Source organism: Felis catus, chromosome D3, assembly GCF_018350175.1.
Source record: "Felis catus isolate Fca126 chromosome D3, F.catus_Fca126_mat1.0, whole genome shotgun sequence".
In the NCBI taxonomy this organism is placed as follows: domain Eukaryota; kingdom Metazoa; phylum Chordata; class Mammalia; order Carnivora; family Felidae; genus Felis; species Felis catus.
Window position 1 is genome coordinate 60,829,865 of NC_058379.1, and position 22,097 is coordinate 60,851,961.

Here is a 22,097-nt window from a genome sequence, read left to right on the forward strand (position 1 = left end):
TCTTTCATGGGATCTGTTTTCTTGCCTGATCCTTACTAATATATAAGCATAGAAATTTTACCTAACTCCTAGTATTGTTATGAAGCCAAAAGAGGATGATGTTTTGTTTAATACATGCCTGGCACATGCTAAGTGCTCAATATGTGCTACCTATTATGTACAGAATAAGCACTCAACTGTGATGTTTATTATAAGCAGTATTTGGAAAATTATCTGATTTTAGAATCATTTTTAATTAGACAAAGCAGAGCCTTACAAAGCACCTTATGGTAACACCCCTTATCTTCCAACCATCTCAAAGTGACATCCCACCCCCCAAATTTTCTCTGGCCCTGAAACCATCCATTGCCTTAGGGCTCTATCTAACCTCCAGCTTGTCAGGGAAGTAGGATTAGGGAATTGGCTTTTGATGAACTCTTTTAATTCTGTTCCTGTGCACTATCCACTTAGGAATGGTGGAAGTAGGTGGCCCAAGTTGTCCCTCCTTGAGTCAAACCACAGCAGTTACTGTAACTTGAACCCATTGGTTTGTAGTGCTCCTGTTGCATTCCGTCTTTAGTGGGATTAGAAATCCAAAGTTACTTCATCTGCACATACACGAAAGAAACACATACGCACACACACACTCATACACACAAACTCTACAATAATAAGGAAAGCAAGGCAAAACCAGGCACAAAATAAGGTTAACAGTCTATTTGTATACAATGCATTTTCTTTTATAGAACTCTTTAGATTCATTATTATCTAAGTTTCACAAAAACAAAAGAAATCAAACAAACAAAAAACAGGTCAAACCAATCAGAAAATACTTTCTGAGTGAGGCTTGTCAGGAAATGTTATCTCCATCATAGGAGAAAAGGAGATGGAGGCAGAGTTATATTTCTAAGGCCATGACACCTGCAAGGATCAGAGATGGCCCTGAGTGCAGCACTCCTTGACCCATCTGCTTTACCTTGCCATGAATCCAAGAAAAGCACTAGCTCCTGACCAAGCCACAGCAGAATATGACAAAGTGCACGTGAAACTCAGTGGCTGGGAATGGCGATCTGATGGAGTTGAACTTCACAAGCCTGTGGGAACCAGCCCTTTAGGAAGCTCACTAAACTGTGCATGGTCACTCTGTGTGTTCCCTTGATCAACTCTTCCTTTATAGTTTCCCCAAGTTTATCTCAGACCCACATGGTTGTTGTCTATATCCACAGCATTTCCATCTTCCACTTACTAAAATTTGTTCTTCAAACCTACCATCTGGAGAGAATTTGGAAACGCCAAGCCCACAGAAGTGATCCCCTCAAGTGAACTTGCATTTGAAAAAGGAACAATGATGGTTGGATTTAAGTCACAGAAACTGGATGTAGAGGAATATTTTCAAACAAGGAAGCTAGCGAGGATCCATCAACTCATACCTCATAATCTGTTCTTCCTAATGTGTGCAGTTCCTGGGGCAACAGTACAAATGGAGATCCACATAACATATGTTTAAATATTTAAATTCCAAAAAGTCAAGTCAACAAATCATTAAATTATATTTGAACTTCCTACTTTAAAATACATACTTTCATTACAACCTGGAAGGGCACTTTTGAATTTAGAATTCTTTGACTCTTCAATGTCCTGGACCAGAAACATGGCAATTTGGGGAGAGGCGACCATCCTTTTCCCTTCCTATCACTGGCTCTGTCCAGTAATGCAAGTATACACACATGTGATCAGTTGAGACTGCACATCAAACTCCATCTACACTGGTTGTAAAGAATTTCCTTGTAGCTTTCCCTTGACCCTAGGAATGAGTACATGGGCTACTTCCTCAGAGGTAAGACTTGGGAAGAACACTTGCACAGCCCTTAGAAGTGAGCTTGGGACTGATTTAGCAAAGGACTCCAAGGTCCCAGATACATACAGCATGGTCTAGAAGAGGAATACGGGGTCTAAGTGAAGCTTCATCTGCACAGCTTCATGGGTGCCTCCCACTGAATGGAGGCACAGGAGAGAGGAGGGTCAGAAAGGTATTCTCTAACACCAGGGTCCAGGCTCAGGGTTCCTCTTGCCTGAGACTCATATAGGCACTGTCATCAACACCCACTGGATCAGCCTATGTGGAGAGTGAATTTCATGCAAGGCTCAGGATAAAGAAGACAGGATGTATATTTTGAGAATCTAAGAGACTAAGTTATGCCAAATTTGAAAGAAATATTGATGTGATGAGATGTCCTTTCCATCTACCAGCCCTAAATCTCATTCATGTTTTAAAGAGTGAGACCACAAAGGTTGGGGAAGAATTTGAGATTATCTCAAAGACTCTATTGGGGGAATTTAGAAGCAACATTGACTGCTAGTGAGGGAGAAAAATGTGTTAGCAGTCTGTAGGGAAGGTGGCACTTCTACAACAGATGGGCCGACTGGATTTTTTTCTAATGATGATTTTATGCCTTTGGCAGAAGTTTTCCATGTAATTTAGGAAAGAGGGAAAACAACATAAAGAAAATTGATGCTGTTCTTTAAGACTGGGGAAAGGACATCAAAATTAGAGTTGTTAGTGGTGCTAGGTTGAAAACATAAAATACTTGTGCACATTTTATGAAAAGACTTGCCTTGGAAATTGGCGAAATGAAGCCAGGTTTCAAATGTAGGGTGTGAAGTTCCCTGAAAGGAAAGGGTCAGTCAATTAAGTGAAACCAATGTCTTTTATTAGCTCTGTCATGTCTCTCACCTGTTTTACTACTTTGCCTGCTGATGGTTTTCCGTGCTACATAAATCTACACTTTTCTATCCATCCTCCCAAAAAACTTTCCAAAAGTGAACGTGAATGGGTAATCTTTAAGCACTTTTAGCTGTTTCTTATCAGTTGCATTTGAATTTCATACTCTTTAAGGCAACTTGGAAAATGACCCCCACTATCCGGCCGTGATCAACTTTTTCTAGCTTCATTTCCTGACTATCTCCCCTGAATAACCTATGGAAAGTTTCCCTCTACTGACATGCCTTGTGCCTCTGCATATTCTATTTATTCTACCTTGATCACCTCTTTCTGCCATACTTGCTCTTGATGAACTACTATTTATCTATGAATCCTTTTTTTTTTAAAAACCACCTTTTCTTGAAAATTTTACAGCTCCCCGAGGGAAAGTTAGTTATTTCTTCCTCTGTGTTTGCCCACATTTTGGGCACATCCCCAGTAGGGCAGTGTACTTGTCCTCTAGGTCTGCTGGCACAACTTTGGCATTTTCTTCTAAGGGAAGCCAGCTACCTCCCTTTAAATTTCAAAGGCCTGCTGAAGTTACATATATCAAATGACGAGAAAATAACATCTAGCAGAAGGAAACCTCATCTGTTTCTTATCTTTTTTTTTTTTTAAGACTAAGGGAATTTTATTTTTCGTCAGAAGCTGCTCAACAGAGCTACCTATTAGGTCGTATGTTCACCCCTAAACCAATCACTAGCAAGTGTAATCAAATTACCATGCTTAAAGAACTTGTAATAGTGTAATCTTCCTTAAGGGGCAGGTAGTTGCACAAACATGGAATTCTTTTGAGAAAGTGAGATAGGAAAATGAGCATTGGCATTGGCAAACAACAGTATTTGCTCCAGATGTAAAGTGGCTTGATCTAAATGGGATTCACTAATCATGTAGCCTATCATACACAGGTACTATCATTATAAAACATAAAATTTAAAACAAAACACAACAAAAACTGTTGGGGGATTACTTACTGAGTAGATGAGCACTTCTTCCCAGATGAGCTTGTCTTCCAACTTGTGATCTGATCTCTGAAACACCATCTAATATTTGGTGTTACATGGTAACAACATGAAACCTGAGACCGTGGTTTGGAGCTGTCCACTTGAATCTCATGATTATTCTTATTTTTTTAAGTATATTTACTTATTTTGAGGAAGAGCATACACGCAAGCAGGGAAGCAGCAAGGAGAGAGGAAGAGAGAGAATCCCAAGCAGGTTCTGCACTGTCAGCACTGAGCCTGATGCAGAGCTCGATCGCATGAAGTGTGAGATCGTGAGCTGAGCAGAAATCAAGAGTCAGATGCTTAACCGACTAACCCACCCAGGTGCCCCTCATGATCATTCTTAAAAGAATAACTCAAAATCTTTGTTTTCTGGTTTTCTATAGTGATAAAAGCCAAAAGAAAAATAATTCAACCCTGGGAAAAGACAAATATTTCAGTAAGCTGGAAATTGAAACTTCATATTAGCCATCTCAAAACTCGTTAATTTCACAGAAACAGGTTTTTTAAAAAGTGCTATGGTGCTATGCAGAAATATTAGAAATGAATCTTGGTACCTGGCAAATTTGGGACTTACTGAATCCCCTTTGGAGGCTCTTATATAATCATTATCAGTGATGAAAATTAATAGCAGTCTACCACTACATTCACAGGCAAGACCACATAGGCCTTGGATTCCTGATGACCAAGTGTTCATCTCATACCATTGGACTAAGAGGTCTGGCCAACTGGAATTCTGGACTAAGACCAAAGACTATACTATGCCTTGGGAAAAATAATACCAGCTAAGGTATTTTGATATGCAGTATAACTGACAAATAATGCTTTTATCTGTGGTTGTTCATATGTGTTTGCATGTGTTCTAATTATTCTCTTTTTACTACACAAAAGATGTATTGGTAGCTAGATTTACTATGTAGTCCACAGCTTATAGATGATCTGGTAACATCTGGGTGGGATTATGATGGAATTAGAGGAGAAATGTACAACATATGGAGACTGTGGATTCCAACACAAACAGCATTTAAAGGAACCTGTGATATTCCCTGTGGATAAAGTAAACCAAGATGTCTTTGAATTGCGTCCCTGCTGGAAGGTGATGATTGTGTTTGTGTTTCTTCTCATGGATCATGTTAGACAGAAACATCCTTGAAACTGTACATGTAGCAAGATGGCAGCCATGGCATGAAGGAGAGAATACCTACATTACCACTCCAGAGAAAGAATCAGGGAGCTAGAAGGCTGGGATAGCAGAAGAGCAGAGGCAAGCTGGAGCTATCTCAGGAAATTAGCACTTATGGTCAGCACGCTATACCCACTATCTCTTTCTTTCTGAACATGCCATATCCACAGACCAGTGCTTGGGGAAATAGGTACTGAAGTGTTCTTCAAGCACTACTGATTGAATCAGGATCAGATGTCCCTGTGAGTCAAAGGAACTGGGTAGATACTACATGGTGAAGAATAGTGTATTCAGTGATAAATGACTCTACCCAATAAGGTTAGTACTAATTAAATAGGCCAATCAGATTAGCTTCTTCTGTAATTTATACTGAAGTATGGAGAGTTTTTAATAGGCAGGAAATGGACACAAACACAACAGAAATGAATGCACAATGAATAAAGTAAAGTTCCTTTGCCCACTTTGCCTTTGGGATGGGCATTGTGTTGGAACTGAGATCAAGAATGGATTGTTAATCAGAGACTTCATTTACATACCTTCATTAGTAAATACAAACAAAGAGATACAGAGGACAGTGAATTTACATTTTGATGGGGACAAATAAAAAAGCTCTGCAAATAAATCCCCTGTATAAAAATGGTCACATTAGAACAGCTATATTAAACTGTGTATATCAAAATGCCCTGGATGATACTTCATTCTGTCATTTAGCAAGAGACTGCTATGGATAAGTAACTGAATCTAGGACAAAACACAAAATATTGGTGAGAGACTGACCCTTCATTTAGTGGACACATATATTTACATATATCTGTTTGTGTATGTTTATGTACATATTTATACTTATCTCATTTAGCAAGTAGTTAACCAGAGAAAATTACCTACTCTCATAACATGTTGCCAAGAGTTTTAGGGGATATAGAAAGAAAAATTATGTCCTCTAACCTCTTTCCTTAAGGCTATTTAGATCACACATATCACAAAAAAAGAAAAAAAAATCAAGGCAAACCTAGGTCAGTGCATGGATTCGAAGTCATCAAACTATACGATCAGAGATGCTTAGATTTAGAAGAAAATGTAGAGGTCATATTAATACATATACATGGAATGAATAATGGGTTTAATGCATGAAAGAACCAATGAATCTAATAAGAACCCTCCTGAATTGCCTAGTATATTGCCTTGAATTGTTATTTACTTTTCATGTGTATTAATTAACACATCTGTACCCTTCTCTCAGTGTTTGCATCATGACTTGTGTGTGGGACATTGTTAAGAAGTCCTTGGTACATCTTTATTGAATTTATACTGTCAGAAGATAACTGTGCTAAATGGGGAGGGATGGATATTCATTTTGTTTTCATCAATCAGTCAAAAAGCCTTGTTGAATATTTAATGATCAATAAATGTGCAAGATAGTATAGGATAAAATGTATATTCATGAATAAACACCAAGTAATTCAGAAAAGCAAATCTGTAAATTCATAAAAAAATAACCTATACTATAAATATCTTTTGGAGAATGGTGATTTCTTACCATTTTTGTTGTGGATAGGGTTCTCCCAGTGTAGACAAAAAAAATGAATTACCACAAAATAAAATATTTCTTCCTAATTTCACTGACTTCAATACCTTCCTTTTAATATTCACCTTCCTAAAATGCCCTATCCAAGTTGGATACACTTGGAAAATTGTTCATCATACTCTTTTCTATGGATTCCATGTCAGTTTTCTCTCTGTCTCTCTCTGTCTCTGTCTCTGTCTCTCTCTCTCTTTTTCCTGTCTCTATGACTCCTCCTCCAGCTCCCTTCACAGGGATTGCTTAAAATTCTCTTACCTGTGTCAAACTCCCTGAGGTCAAGAACTGTTTCTTGGTTTTGGTTTTTGTTGTTCTTATTTTTGTTTTTTTGTTTTTTTTTTTTTGGTTTGTTTTTATTGTTTTTGTTTTTGTTTTTTACTACTGTGTCCCAGGGGCCCACCACAAGGTGGCCCTCATTTAGGAGCTCGATGCATATATTTTAGTAAAATGTAGGGAAAGACTATGCTTTTGGTCTTGATCTCCTTCTTGAGCTCCAGACTTGATGCATGGACCAATGCCCAGCATGGACATCATCAGGCTCCTCAATCAAGATTTCCAAAACTCAAAATTCATCTTCCATTCAAAATAAATCCACATATTTTTCATCACTATAGATATCCCAATAACTGAGTCTCTAGACTATTGATACTTCTGACCAGAAAAGACTAAAATTATACAGAGGACTCCCAGTGACCTATCATATAATACCTCAGAGTTTTCTAAGTAGAGACTTAACAATGAGTATCCCCCCTTAGAGTCAGTATATTTACATGATCTACCTAGGTTGATTCTAGGTCCTTCTCTCCACTTCACAAGAGGCATCTGAAAATTGTTCTTATAAAAATACTCTATAAACTCTTTAATGTCAAAATCTGTTGCTACTTAATGTAGTTCTTACTGACCTGGAGATGAAAATCATTTAAAAATCATTTGGAGAGTTTTCAAGATTTCCAGCAACAAAGCATGCACTATTTTTCTGATATGGCACAGGACATTAGAAAATACTTTTGCACAAAACTTTGAATTTTTTGGCCCAAAGAAAAGAAAATACCCCAGAAAAAAATAAGATGCGTCACAATAATCCATGATTTACAATCCCTTTCCCGGATCGCCTGTTGCCCTTAGCAATCCCTAAAGCAGAAACAAAGAAAACAAATCCTTTCAGCATATCTTCATGAAACTGTCTGGGATGTGACAAAACTTTGAGAAACAGTTTTGTGATAATGGTTTTGCACTTTATTGGTACTTCTCCAGAGGAGGTGGTGAATGGCTGCTTTCAAATACATAGAGCTATCAAAGGCTAAAGTCAATAAAAACCTCTGTAGAATAATTGGAGAAGGAAGAAAAAGGGGGGGGGGAGAGCATCAAAGGAATGAAAAGGAAAGAAGGACCTATAAATATAAAAGCCTAAGGAGTATATTTTGGGAAAACAGATGATGCAAAACAAAATTGGGAATAGTTATTGGAGGACCAAGGAAGGCAAATAAAACAATGAGATATATGAGGCCTGTCCTCCTGCCTCAAGTCTAGCTCATCAAACAGTTTTTCATTCCATTTCGTATAGATGAGTTTCATCTGACTACTGGCAACAGAAAGTGCTTGGATTTTCTGACTTTTTTTTTCACTGTCAAAGAAAATAATAGATTGATAAGATTCAAAAGCAACTAATATAACATCCTCTTCAAGAATGAGAAAAAAAACAAATTGAGTTGTGTTAATGAATGAACCTACTTTTCATGTTCTCGAAACTAAGAGTAACACCAGTGGTAATAATAAAGTACAATATTACATTTTTAAAAATCTTGTCTGGGTTAGAGAAGGCCAGAATTTTTTGAAAGAATTGTACTTAATTTTACCATGGATGGTATTACGCAATTAAAAGAACTTGGAACTAATCTTCCACCTCTGGGAATACCTGAGTGACAAATTACCAAAGAATGTCCCCAGAGAATTAGCTTTGTTGTACAAATGTTCACAGAGGTGGGAGAAACCCTCCATCTGGAAAGAATAACTCACGTGAAGTGAGAGGGCAAGTTTTCAAATCAGAAAAATCAAGGAGTCTTTGTATGATCTTCAAAGCAGATTGGCTTAGTAGGGACATGCTAGAAGATGCCAGCCAATGTGAACACAGCCAGTCAGAGACCTGGCTAGGACTCCAGTTTGAAGTCAAATTTTAGAAGCCTAGAATTATAGAAGGATAAAAGAGCCTACATAAATGTGACACACAGTGATTCTGACCTCTTCAAGGAATCAGAAAAAATAATCTTGAACCATGGAAAGTGAATGCATTGGGGATAGAGGAAAGAAACGATTTGATAATCTAGAGAGATCAGGTGAGCTGGAAATCTGGGAGTAGAATTTCAACAGAAATAAAAATGATGAATGATTCAATCCTTAGGTTCATTTTTGGCTCTGGCATCAACCAGTTTTGTGACTTTGAACAAGTTCTATAACCTCCTGGTATTCAGTTTACTCAACACTAACAGAAGAGGACAGGACTAAATGTTTTCAAAGCCCTGCCCTACTCAGAGACACTATTATTTTCTATTCATGATAGTGTTTGCAATTATATGGTGCTCTGCACCTCCAAAATGTATTTATGTGATAGTGTTTGTTCTTTGAAACAATCCTATGTAGTAGCTCATATAGAAAACACTATAGCTCATTTTAAAGATAAGGAAATGAAGCTTTAGAAAGGTAAGATGACTTTCTCAAGGTTGCTTAGCTAATTAGCCTCAGTGCAAAGACTAGAAATGTTGGCCTGCTGTACTTGCAACTACTTCACGTTATGCCTTTCAGCAACATTGTTAAAGCTTTATGTAAGGAAAACAATTTTCTTACTTGCATTTTCTTCAATTGCCTTATGTCAAAAGGGGTTAAGAACTTCCTGAGAAAATAGGTGGAAAAAGGTCAGGTTTGGAAAAAGAAAGCCTGTAGGTTTGTATATTGAAAGAAAATATAAACAAAGTTAAACAAACAATTATTCAGCAAAATTGTACTGAGAATCAGCAATGTGCAAGGTCCTGTGTAGGATGCTTTGAGAGATACAAAGAGTTTTAAAAGGCAACATATCTGGGTCACCTGGGTGGCTCAGCCAGTTAAGCATTCAGCTCAGGTCATGATCTCATGGTTTGTAAGTTAGAGCCTAGCATCAGCCACCGTGCTGACAGTGTGGATGGAGCCTGCTTGGGATTCTCGCTCTCCCGCGCTCTCTCTGGCCCTCTCTGCTCACTCCCTCTGTCTCTCTCTCAAAAATAAATAAATAAATAAATAAATAAATAAACTTAAAAAAACTTTAATAAAAAGAAAAGGCAACATATTTGCCCAGATAGGGTTTCTATAATCTAGTAGAAACATCAGACATGTCTAAAGGAAATCCTGTTATAAAACATGGAGCATAATGTACGGTTGAAGTCATATATTTCTTAGAAATTTCAGAATAGGTTCAATTGAAGTCCAGTTATGGACAAATCAGAGGAAATCTGAAAACTTGGTATTTGAATTTGGAAATAAAGTGGTACATCTTGAGAAAATTTGAAGATTAGAAATCTGCCAAATTAAGCAATGCATGTTGGTTAATGTAGGAAACTAGAAATGAGTAAAAAAAGGTAGAGTTCAGTTTGCAGCTAATTATACAGTGGTGGCCTCATAAGAACACATCACATTACACTGCTTCCATCTTTCCTCGCCTCCCTTCCTCTTTCCTTCGCCTTTATTCTTTGTCTTAAGTTCTGCTTTCAATGGACCCAAGATAAGATAATAACCTGTGTTTAATGATCCAGAACATCATAAAGGAAAAAGTGTGAGAGTAGAATGTTTAGTGAAATAAGGTACACTCCACTATAAGAGATTCTCAAAAAATTCTTATATTAATATAAAATATTATGGGTTCATCGAACTAGGTAAATTCGTCAGCGTAGTATAATTCTTCCTCAGTTGATAATATGTAGGAAGTCTCAACAAAACTATAGATGTTTTAGGCATGCACAAACCTCTTAACAAACATTTGTAACACTAGTTATAAACCTAAATATTACATGAGAAAAATACACGAAGAGCATAGCATAGTTATTCTTATGTCAATGTGTATATATTTTTATTTTAAAGAAATAATTGAGTGAAATAGAAATGCTTGCAATGTAGGGATGCCCTGGGATTGATACATGATTTTATTATCTGACATGTATTGAAAAGAACAACGAATTAGGGTCAGCACTCCTAGCTTCAGATTCCAGCACTGTCAAGATTTAGCCCTTTAAACTGGAATCAGTCATTTCACTTTCTGGACCTCAGTCAAATGAGCAAGTTGGAGAAGTCACAATTTGCAAATTATGTGCTACAAAGCAAAGTCCGAAAAGATGATCTTTGGGAAAAACGTTCTGTGATAAAATATATTGAAGAAACACTCATATGTTATCTCCAATTTGTAGATTCTCAAGACATAATGCATATTGAATGCCCAGAAAAGCCCTATAGTAATCTTTTTAATTCCATTATAGAATTTTCCAAATATAACATATTTGGAAATTTGTTGGTCCATTGAATATGAACATTCTTCTGACATAGTTTTCCATGGATCTAATTTTTGGAAACGCAGGAATGTCAGTGGAGATTTAAAATCCTAAGATGCTACTGAATACTATGATCTCATTAGAAGGATTGAACTAGGATTTGAAATCCCACACACCAACCCCTACCCTGAATCACAGAAAGTGTCTAGACATAAGCAGGGAACCCCTGAGACTGAGGACTTGGGAAGAAAGAAACAAAAAAAAAGTTACTTCCTCCTGTGGAAGAGGTGAAATCGAGTTTTGATTAACCAAAAGATGAAGTATGGCAGGAGGTCCCAGATTCAGATGTGAAAAAGAGCTAGTGATGCATCTTCTGATCATATGGAGCAGTGTTTTTCCAAGTCAGCACTATTGACACATGGGCTGGATTATTTTCTCATTGTGGGGAGGAGGTCCTGTGCACTTTGACATACTTACTAGCATCCCTGGCCTCTACCCACTGGGGTTAGCAATGCAGAGGCTATCTTGAGGAAAATCCCACATCCCCTACATGGGCACACACACACACACAAAATGCACAATAGATATCTGGAGAAAATGAGAAGGCAGGAATTAGGAGACAAGAAATGGGGTAAAAGAGGAAAGAATTCAAGAACAAGAGAGGATGAAGAGATAAAACGACAAAACGGGGCAGGGAAGATAAGAAGGGAAGAAGGAGAAAAGGAAAGATGCTTGTAATTATTTCAACTCCATAGTGGAGGGAGTTGAAGTATGCTGCTGGCTGAGGTCCCGTCTATAGGCAGTGTGAGTTTTGAAGACAGAAAAGACCTGATTTTATTCATAGTTCTGTATCTCTTATGTCATCTTAAGTAGTTCAGTGAACCCAAGCTTCTGCTTCTTGTCCATAAAATGTGGATTACAGTGTTGTAGGTTTGTTTTATGAACTAGAGAGAATGTATGTAATGAGCTAAGCACCTTGCTAAGAATTTAATAAATGGTAGCTGCTTTTATTATTGCTATTTTTTCCTTAGGACCTAATCATGTGGTATCTTTTTTGTCAATTAACTTCATACATCTCTTGTTCTTACTCTTACGTTTCATTAGCCAGTCTGTGCTAGATTATGCTGCCATAATAAACAACTTTAAAACCTCAGAGGCTTAAATGACACCCTACTTCATGTTTATTTTATATCAGTGACATCCCTGCTCTCATTCGTCCTTGCTCACAGACTAGGCTGATGGAGTCTCCATCATGTGGAAGGTCAATGGGTACCATGGCAGCAGAGGAATTGTGTGGCAGCTTTTAAACACTTCCCCAAGTAGTGACACACATCACTGCTGCTCGCGTTTCTTTGACTAAAGCAAGACACATGGCCATATGGCCAACTCCAAGGCAGCAGTGAATGTAATTCTGCCGTATGCTCAAAAAAGGAGACATTATGAAAGCTAGCAAAACTACCAATCAAGTGTCCTCATTGATCAAACAGATCACAGCACGTATCTCATAGAGTTGTTACAAACATTACAGTGGTTGCAATGCCTGAGTGGCTCAGTTGGTTAAGCTCCTGATTCCTGATATCAGCTCAGGACATGATCTCATGGTTCATGAGATAGAGCCCAGTATTAGGCTCTGCTGACAGCACAGAGCATGCTTGGAATTCTCTCTCTCTCTCTCTCTCTCTCTCTCTCTCTCTGCACCTCTGCAACTCACATATGCTCGCTCTCCCTCCCTTTCAAAATAAATAAGTAAACATTAAAAAATAAAATAAAAATTACAGTGGCCAATACATGTTGAAATTTTAGAACAATGTTTAGCATATGGTAATCATGCCATTGTTGCTAGATATTGAGATCTATTGTTGTTGGAAACCCTTCGGAGACCGGAGCCATGGTTTGTGCTGCCTTGCCACCCCATCTGCACTGTCTCTGGTGCCTTGCACCAACTTGTTAATAAATATTTTTTGAAATGAATTGGACAGTGTTCCAGCAACAAGGCTGGGACCACCCACCAGCTGGCAGACCAACCACATGTAGGTTTATCAATTCCATTCCCCCTGCCAAACACTAGTGCACTTCACTAAGCATCCCTCAGCTGTGATTCTCCATTTTGGCAACTTAATGGACCTTAATGTAAATGTTCCCAGCCACATAAAACATGTTGAGAAGTATATAGTTTTCTCACTATTGACCGCCAGCCGCCATCACACTATGCACATACAGTGTAGTCCTCCCCAACACCTTTCTTAGAAACATCACAATGGTCAGCACACAGGATATCAGTGGTACATTTTAATGACGATTGGAAAAGAAAAATAAAACAATAAACAAACTTTAAAAGCAAGGATCTGCATCCTGATATATAAATACTCTTTGGCTTGAGCTCGGTAGAAGATCTCTACCTATCTGGAGACTAAATGAATTCTGTTTCTTTGCATTACCTGCACAATTAAATATAAGGCCATTGGAGGGGCGCCTGGGTGGCTCAGTCGGTTAAGCGGCCGACTTCGGCTCAGGTCATGATCTCACGGTCCGTTGGTTCAAGCCCCGTGTCGGGCTCTATGCTGAAAGCTCAGAGCCTGGAGCCTGTTTCAGATTCTGTGTCTCCCTCTCTCTGACCCTCCCCCATTCATGCTCTGTCTCTCTCTGTCTCAAAAATAAATAAATGTTAAAAAAAAATAAAAAAAAATATAAGGCCATTGGAAAGAAAAATGCAGTAGAAAAAAAATGTAACTGAGTTGAAGTCTTCTCTTGGCCACCCTCATGAGAAACCCTGAGCATTCTACTTAATTTTTTTTGGTTATTAGTTTATGTACCTATGAAACAGGGAAAATAGTTTGTAGGATCTCCTTCTAAGGGCTGATAAAAGAAATTGACAATAAGAAATATGAAAATTCTGTGAATACATAAAAATGATTATGCAAATATCAGATACTATCCATAAAAATATTTTATTTTGATTTTTGGTATTCTCTTTATTTCTTGACCTTTCTGTATCTGATTTCAATCAATATTCTCCTATTGGGCTGCCCACTCTTCCCTGTAAGTCCTGTGTAATGAGTAGCAAGTTAAGGCAGAAGAAGAGCAAGCTGACCTCAGCCATGTCCTGAACAGATGCTGTTCAGTGAGTTTGTGCTTAACCCTGAGATCTTGATAATGACAGAGAGGATCATTTCAATCTGTTTAGATTTTTCTAACCTGATAAAAATTGATTGAGAACCACCAAATTCAATAGGTAAATGGAGAACTAAATGGAATGTATGCGGCATGAAGAAGTATGTGCATGTAAATGCAGAGGCTGTGAGAGGGGTTGGGAGACAGGAGGCAGTTATACTTTACTAGACTTTCACATAAAACCCCCATTTAGAACAATGCACTTGAGGAAGTGACAGATATAACAATATTCCTTATTAAGGTTATTGTCTATTTGCTGCTTTTTTTTGGGGGGGGTGTCCTTTTTTCTTATCTAATAAATGAAGGAAAGAAAGGATAAAAGAAAGGAGGGAGAGACAAGTAAAATGCAAAAATATTGATTAAAGACCTACTTTGTTTCAGGCAAGAGGTCAAATAATTTATATATTGTGCATTTAACAACCCAACAATACTGGAAGAACCATTATTATTGGCACCTGCCAGATGAAAAAATGGTTAACAGGTGAACCATTTTAACTCATGTGGCTATCACATGGCTTTTAAGCAACAGGTGCCTATTTGATTTCAGACTATCTTTGTTAGTGTATTGACATATTAACAACACGAATGATTTGAATGGTGCTGTTGGAACCACTCAGGTGGTTATTTAAATTTGAACTAGTTAAAATTAAGTAAAATTAAGAATGCAGTCCCACATTTCTTAAATTAATTTCTTAAATTAGCCACATTTCAAGGGCTCAGTCACCACATGGGCCAAAGGGCTACTGAAATGGACAGCAGAAATATAGAACATTTCTATCATTTCAAAAATTTCCATTGGCCAGAGCTGTTTTAAAATGTGGGCTTTTCATGGGTCAGAAATAACCTATTTCTGTTGATTTTCATGAGGCTTATTACTCTACATGCATGGTGATTTCTGACTCTTCTTTAAGGAAAATATTTCACTAGACAAAAATGCCAATCAATCTTTGATTATTTTAACACAGAAGAAAATAAATTCCATGAGGTTCAAGTCTAAATTCTCGGTAGACCTCTGCAAAGTGATTGGTGAAATTTATGGGCACAGCTGGTTTGCAGTTGTAAAACCCTATATTTTTTAATGCAAAATGGCATCTGTGCCTGCTAATTGGATACTTAGGCATACACACAATAAATTGCCTGGGAATTAGAAAGGTGTATTTCTTAAGTCCTGCCCACATCTTGCCATTTTGAGAATCATTGCAGGGATTCATTTTTCCTCCTTGTTATTCTTGTAGGGGAGGTGGAAAAAAGCCTTCTCCTTGTTATAAATATCGCCCGTTGGGAATACATCCTTCCTCCTCCTAATCCAGCTTTAATCCTTCCACGCTCTGAACTAAGAAACCACTGTCTGTTGTGGTAGCTGCCATTCTAAATAAGTTTGAGCTCTGTGATCATTGCCACCTGTCTGGTGAGAAAGGAAAAATCAAACTTGTAAATGCTACAGGCATCCCTGTCTTAGGAGTTGGATTCAAATGTTACACTGAGGCCATAGAAAAGCAGTCAAGATAAAACCTTGCCTAGCCTGTGTTTGAACATTTTAGTTCTAATGCGAGTATTCTCAAGTTTGCAATGCAATGGCAACAATAGAATCTAGGGATATTCTGTTACAAGTTTCATGCAAAAGTTTATTAAATTTGCTCTCATAATTATTGTAAGCCCTAGAAAAGATGACTTGAGCTCCGGAGCCTATACTTCTCTCACCTGAGCAGATTGCTTTATCATTCTTCCGTGCACTGGTAATTTCCATTAGAAAGCTTGCTAACCTGGTATTGACAATTACAAGCCATAATCAGAAGGTGAAAAAGGCTCACCCACTCTGATCTGTGGTAAAGCCGATACCAGCTATCTGGGAAGAAAAGAAACACAAGAAAGTAAACACCGAATTGCTGGTATATCTGCCCTTTTTATGTGAGCATGACAAAGTGTGAAACATGAATGCAGAGAAAGAGAATGATTTTCAGAGATTTAATCCCTTTAGAATAGAAAGCTTTGGTTGCCGTTTAAGGAGCCTTTTCACCTCAAGGTCACAGCTTGAATCTCATCTGGATTTATGTATAGTGTTCGCATTCAATTATTTTTGAGCTCTTTCTGCAGTATTGCCTCCTTGCGTTGCATATATTGTTTATGCCCATTGGCCCTTTTGCACATTTGTCCTGCTCATTCTTGTCTGGTTAATATGCCCTGATCTTTTAAATTGGCTGATTGGGCTGTGATGGATGGGTATCCTCCTTCCTCCTTTCTTCACCTAGATATAATCAAGTTGAAATCAGACTTCCTGGCCCTCGATGCTCAATGGGGGGAAAAAGCGGGCAGCTCTGGTAATTGGATAGTGCTTGGTGGACCTCCGCCTTTGGAAATATAGGTTCTGTTCTGCTATTTCTAGCCAGTGTAGAAGTATCAAAATAAAATCAATTGACTATGCAGAAAATTACTCACTTAGAAAAATCACTATATACATATATATATATATACACATATATATATACACACATATATTACTATATATATGTGTATATGTATATATGTGTGTGTGTGTGTATATGTATATATGTATTTGTGTGTGTGCATATGAAGAGATGGCCTACATATACTTATTTTAAGGATAACAGTAATTTTAATTAATAAATATTAATTAGGAACTTATTATGTAAAAGGTATTATGTAAAACTTATTATGTAAAAGGTACTACCAGGAACTATAGCTGATAAAAAGATTAAGTGCCATACCTTCCCTTAATTAACTTATTTAATAGAAAGAAATATATATTTGTGCAAAATAAAAATTAGGGCACAGAGCAACATGATGACAAACAAGAAATATATAATAAATCTTTCAGACTCACGGTGACAGAGGAATATTGTGGTCTGGGTTGATTAAGGAAGACTTCATACTGGAGGTAGGTCACAGAGAATATATAGCACAAGAATTAGATAGGCAGAAAAATTAAATTGTAGGGCATTCTAGAAAGTTAGAAGCTGAGAGTATGTATAGTGTGAGCTGTGGACAAGGTGAAATGATTGGCATGGAGCATGATCCCTTAGAAGACATATTGGAGAGATTTGGAGAAAAAGTGAAGCACCACTTTTTTCTTTCACACATGCCTAATCAATTCTTCCTTTCTTTGTCCTCATTTCCGTGCTCCTCCTACTAATGAGAGGCAGCAGACCTAGGGCTGTAGGCCTGTCCTACAGAATCTACAATCCCTTAGCCCTGAAATGCAGGGATGACCATTGAAGGCTGCAAGATGAGGAGCCCAGCTTAGAATTCCAGCAGGAGAAGAAAACCTAGCTTAACAGTGCTCAAATTGTGGTTTGGGGCTTTAACATTTTTCTTTCCTTTTCTTTTAGAGCCATCAATTGCCTTCTACAGACATTGAATTCACTTACAAAGTTAGAACAGAGAAATAAAGTGGAATGCAATGATCAGGAAATTCCATTTGTTTTTTTCTCCCTTTCATCATTTTGTTGAATGTGTGCAGAACTATATGAGGTTATTCATTTGTACCCAAGCAGGAATATAGGATTTGCCATATTGGATCAGCCCATTGGTCCATCAATGTTGTATTCTCACAGCCTCTGGCACCAGATGATACATGAAGCACCAGAGGAGAGCAAACTCCCCCCTCACCCACATACACACACACAAGGCAGAGAGTCAATTGTGCAGTGCAATATATGGGGTAGAAGTCTTAGCTGCTTGGGATTGGACTATATAAATGGAATATGGATTTAAAGATGTCTACATAGGGCAGACGCTGCATCAGTTGAGGACCAATGTAGGCAGTTCTTACCTTTAGAAACTGTGTGCAATGTCTTCCTGCTCACTTTCAATTATAAGAACTATTATTTATCTCACAATAATAAATTGGAATAGTGGAATCAAACAGCCTCATTCCAGAAAGATGAAGGCAACACTGTATGATAACTGACACATGGCTGCTTTCTCTCTGGCGAAAGCATAAATGCAGTCAAAACTGGAATTTAACATAATACCTCAGAATCTGACCCCTCTTCCTTTGGTAATTATTCAAATGGGTTCACGGTCTGTTCAATTACTTAGCCTATTCACTCATTCACTCATCAGGAAAGGACTGTGTTGTGTGGAAATCTTCTAGCTCCAGTGTGAAGGGAGCTACAAGGAAGGCCTCCAAGGCTCAGTATAGTTGGGGAGTTGAGGTATGATGTGTTATCATAATGCAGGTGAGAGTATGGGCTATGTCGCAGGTGTGGCCAGCTGAAATAACACATGCATTCAGAGAAGAAAGGGACCGATTCTAGATGATACAAGAAGGAACAAGCTTTATGCTGATATTTTCTTCCTGAAGGAGAATCTGCACACAACATAAAACAATCAGACATTCCTCAGAATACAATATTTATGCAAAGTAAAAAATACTCTTAGTTTTATCAGTAAATTGTAGGGTGGGAATTGTGTTCAACTATAGATAGATTTCCCAATCTATATAATTTTGCAAAATTATTTCTATTTTATTTAGGATTTTCAACCTGAAGCCCCACCCAGACCTGTTGATAGTGATTCTAATAATGATGGCAGAGTCAGCTACCGAATCTCTGGGGCTCAGTATAAAATGAAACTAGAGGGACCCCAGTTCAAAAAGCAGAGGAAAAAGTATCCATTAAAGATATTCAAATATAAAGCTTTTCTCTTTACTCCATGGTCTCTCCTTCAACCTGTCATGGTGTGTTTAATTTGCTATTTAATGTCATCCTAATTAGTGAAAAATTAAATTTAAATTATTTGCATGACTTTTACGGTTCATCTTTCTATTGCAGAATGCCAGTTTTATTTATTTATTTTTTTATTTTTTTTTCAACGATAATTTATTTTTGGGACAGAGAGAGACAAAGCATGAACGGGAGAGGGGCAGAGAGAGAGGGAGACACAGAATCGGAAACAGGCTCCAGGCTCTGAGCCATCAGCCCAGAGCCCGACGCGGGGCTCGAACTCACGGACCGCGAGATCGTGACCTGGCTGAAGTCGGACGCTTTAACCGACTGCGCCACCTAGGCGCCCCCAGAATGCCAGTTTTAAATGCATGTACATGGGGCACCTGGGTGGCTCAGTCAGTTGAGCATCCAACTTCGGCTCAGGTCATGATCTCGCGGTTCGTGAGTCCGAGCCCCGCGTTGGGCTGTGTGCTCACAGCTCAGAGCCTGGAGCCTGCTTCGGATTCTGCATCTTCCTCTCTCTCTGTCCTTCCCCCGCTCATGCTCTGTCTCTCTCTGTCTCAGAAATAAATAAACATAAAAAAAAAATTAAATGCATGTACAAAGGCACTTGGGTGTGGAATCACCAAACTTGCACAATTCATGATCTAAGCTCATATACCCATCTATATTTTGGTCTTACCAGAACAGTGGGTCCTACACAAAACTAAATTATTTGCATTTCACTTTCTTTTTTCAGGAAACTAGCTTTTTTATTACAAGAGGCTTATGATGGGGTAACAGTGCTTGCTGAGACCCATATGGAAATTTTTGCTTCTTGGGTGCAATAATGGCTTCCCCCGTGGACCTTCAGCTGGGGATTTGTCTGCTTAGCTTGAAGGATGGAATCTCCTCTTTGTGCTTCTTCACCTGTTTCCTTTCGCACTCCCGCTTCTCAGTGGCCTTACACTTGGCCTTCTGCTCCTTCGTTTGCTTCTCCAAACTTCTCTTTTCCATTTCTAAGTCTGCACCCTTCCTCTCCATGTCTGACCTCCCCTGTCGGGCCTGCGGCTCCTTCCTCGTGCCACACGCCACACTGCTCTCATACAAGACTTTGGTAGGCGGCCATGGTCATGCAGATGTCATCCTGGACTCACAGAGAAGGCAGTCCCCTCTCTGCACAGTTGACTATGACCGCCTGGATCAGCTCTTCAAAACACTGCGAGCAGAGCTCCCTGCGCACCGGGTAGATGCTGGTCCCCCTTGCCTGCCGCTGCTGCAGCTTCAGGTCCGGCCGTTCCTAGAGGTGCACCTTTCCTCTCCATGTCTGACACCTGCTGGACTCATGGCTGCAGCCACCCACTCCCTTGGGGACAGGACGCTATTCAAGATTTCTTCTGCTCACTTGGTAGGATCTGGGACACAGGAAGCTTGTCTTTGTTGACTGTGAGATTGGATCCGAGGGTCCAGGCTGCTGGGGGGCTGCCTTTCAGTGGCCGTGCTTTGGGGCTCCTTTTCTCTGTGTTCGGCTCCCGACACTCTCTGCTCTCAAACTTGAGCAGAGAGTCTGCAGGGGGGATTACGGGCGGCGATGCATTTCACTTTTTGATATTCATATGTTCTACCCATTCAATACTCTACCTTCAGCTTAATGATAAGTAAAAAATAATTGAAAAGAAAAGAACTGTGGGTTGCCTTATCTTTTCCTTTCCTTCTAAGATGTATTTTCAATGTAAGTGGTTAGCTAACACACAGGGAAGTAACTTGAGTAAGAAAGGATATAATAGAGATCCTGGAATGTTCATGATCTTAGGCTGCAATTGTCTTCACTCCTCATTCAAAGCAAGTTCTGGTTCAAATGGAAAGCATGATCTCTTGGGGAAAGTGTGGCCTTACTTAGCCATAGATGTAACAAATTTACCTTGTACTTTTGAGTCTTACTGAATTCAAATTCACTTGAGTCCATCAGAATTCTGAGCTCCTGGTAACTTGTAAATTTTAAATGTAAATGGTTGGCAAGTGATGTTGGTAATAATGCATATTTCAAGTATATACTCTGCTCACATGCATGCCCTAATGCCCCACTGAACTTCACTTATAAAATACAAGTTCAAAGATAAAATTATTAAGAAATTCAAGATGATGACAGGAGCATTAAACCAAATACAGAGCCCCTTTAAGACAGAGCTCTGTGCAACTGCACAGGCCCAAGCCCATGAAGTTGGCCTTAATAATAATAATACTGTTAAATGTCTAACATTTACTGTACAGGGCTATGTGATAAAGCTACCTTGTATATCTTATATCTTTAATTTTTATAACAGCTCTATTTGATGTAGGAGAAAATTGAGATTTTGATATATTAAGCAATGACGTTCTAGGTTCTTTATATTGAAAGCGTCATTCTCTGGACCATCATAAGATGAGGTTTGTTGGGAATGAAAAATCCTGGGCCCTATCACAGACCTGCTGAATCAGAATCTGCACTTTCAAGAGCATCTCTGGTGATTAGTGTACACATTAAAGTTTGACAAGCACTGTCTGAGTCACTCTGATGACAAACAGAAGGGGCCATGATATGTATCAAATCCTATCTGACTTCAGACCTTAAATATGAAACCAATACCCTACTGTCTTATATAATCCAAATTTCTGATGATAGGCCCCAGTCATGTGTATTAAAAGACAAATCTAAATTCCAAGTGGACTGTGATCTGCACCATTGGCAATAACCACTGGCCTGGAAACTTCTACCATGCCTTCCAGTTTTATAAACTATGGTAACTTTATAAATCATATTCTTATGGAACACTAGAATAGTGTTGAGGAATACAGAGTAAGGGATATGTTTCTGAGGTTAATGTAAAAGGCCCTAAGAGAAGATAAGTTTTGAGCTGGGTTATTTAGCTTGGACAAGAGAAGTTGGGAAAGATACTTGCAAAAGACCTTTGCAAAATGTGCAGTGCTATGCTCAATGAGCGCTGATCAGTTAGGTTCCTAACTCCATAGAGCTCTGCAAACCTCTAGAGGGACAGATATACCTCTTCTCCCTAACTCAAATCAATCCATATGTAGGGAGAGGAATTTTGCTAGAGGAAGTTAATTCACCTCAATTCAATTATATTTTATTCAAATAGATATTGGGTTGCATATATATTAAATGCAGAGCACTGTGTTTAGTGCCATAGAGAATAATAGAGATGCAAGACACAGAACCATCATCAACAAGCCTCTGCTCTAGC

General features: G+C 38.5%; 1 long non-coding RNA gene and 1 pseudogene across 1 annotated transcript in view; one reads left to right on the plus strand and one right to left on the minus strand.

Moving 5' to 3' along the window:
• The window catches only part of LOC123381404, a 37,507-nt gene extending 20,423 nt beyond the window's left edge, over window positions 1-17,084 (plus strand). The window contains exons 2-3 of the long non-coding RNA XR_006588312.1: window positions 4,398-4,534; window positions 17,025-17,084. This is a non-coding gene — a long non-coding RNA (uncharacterized LOC123381404). The remainder of the gene's footprint in view (window positions 1-4,397; window positions 4,535-17,024) is intronic.
• A 2,309-nt stretch (window positions 17,085-19,393) lies between these two features.
• On the minus strand, window positions 19,394-20,453 carry LOC101082853 (annotated as a pseudogene).
• Window positions 20,454-22,097: the final 1,644 nt, after the last annotated feature.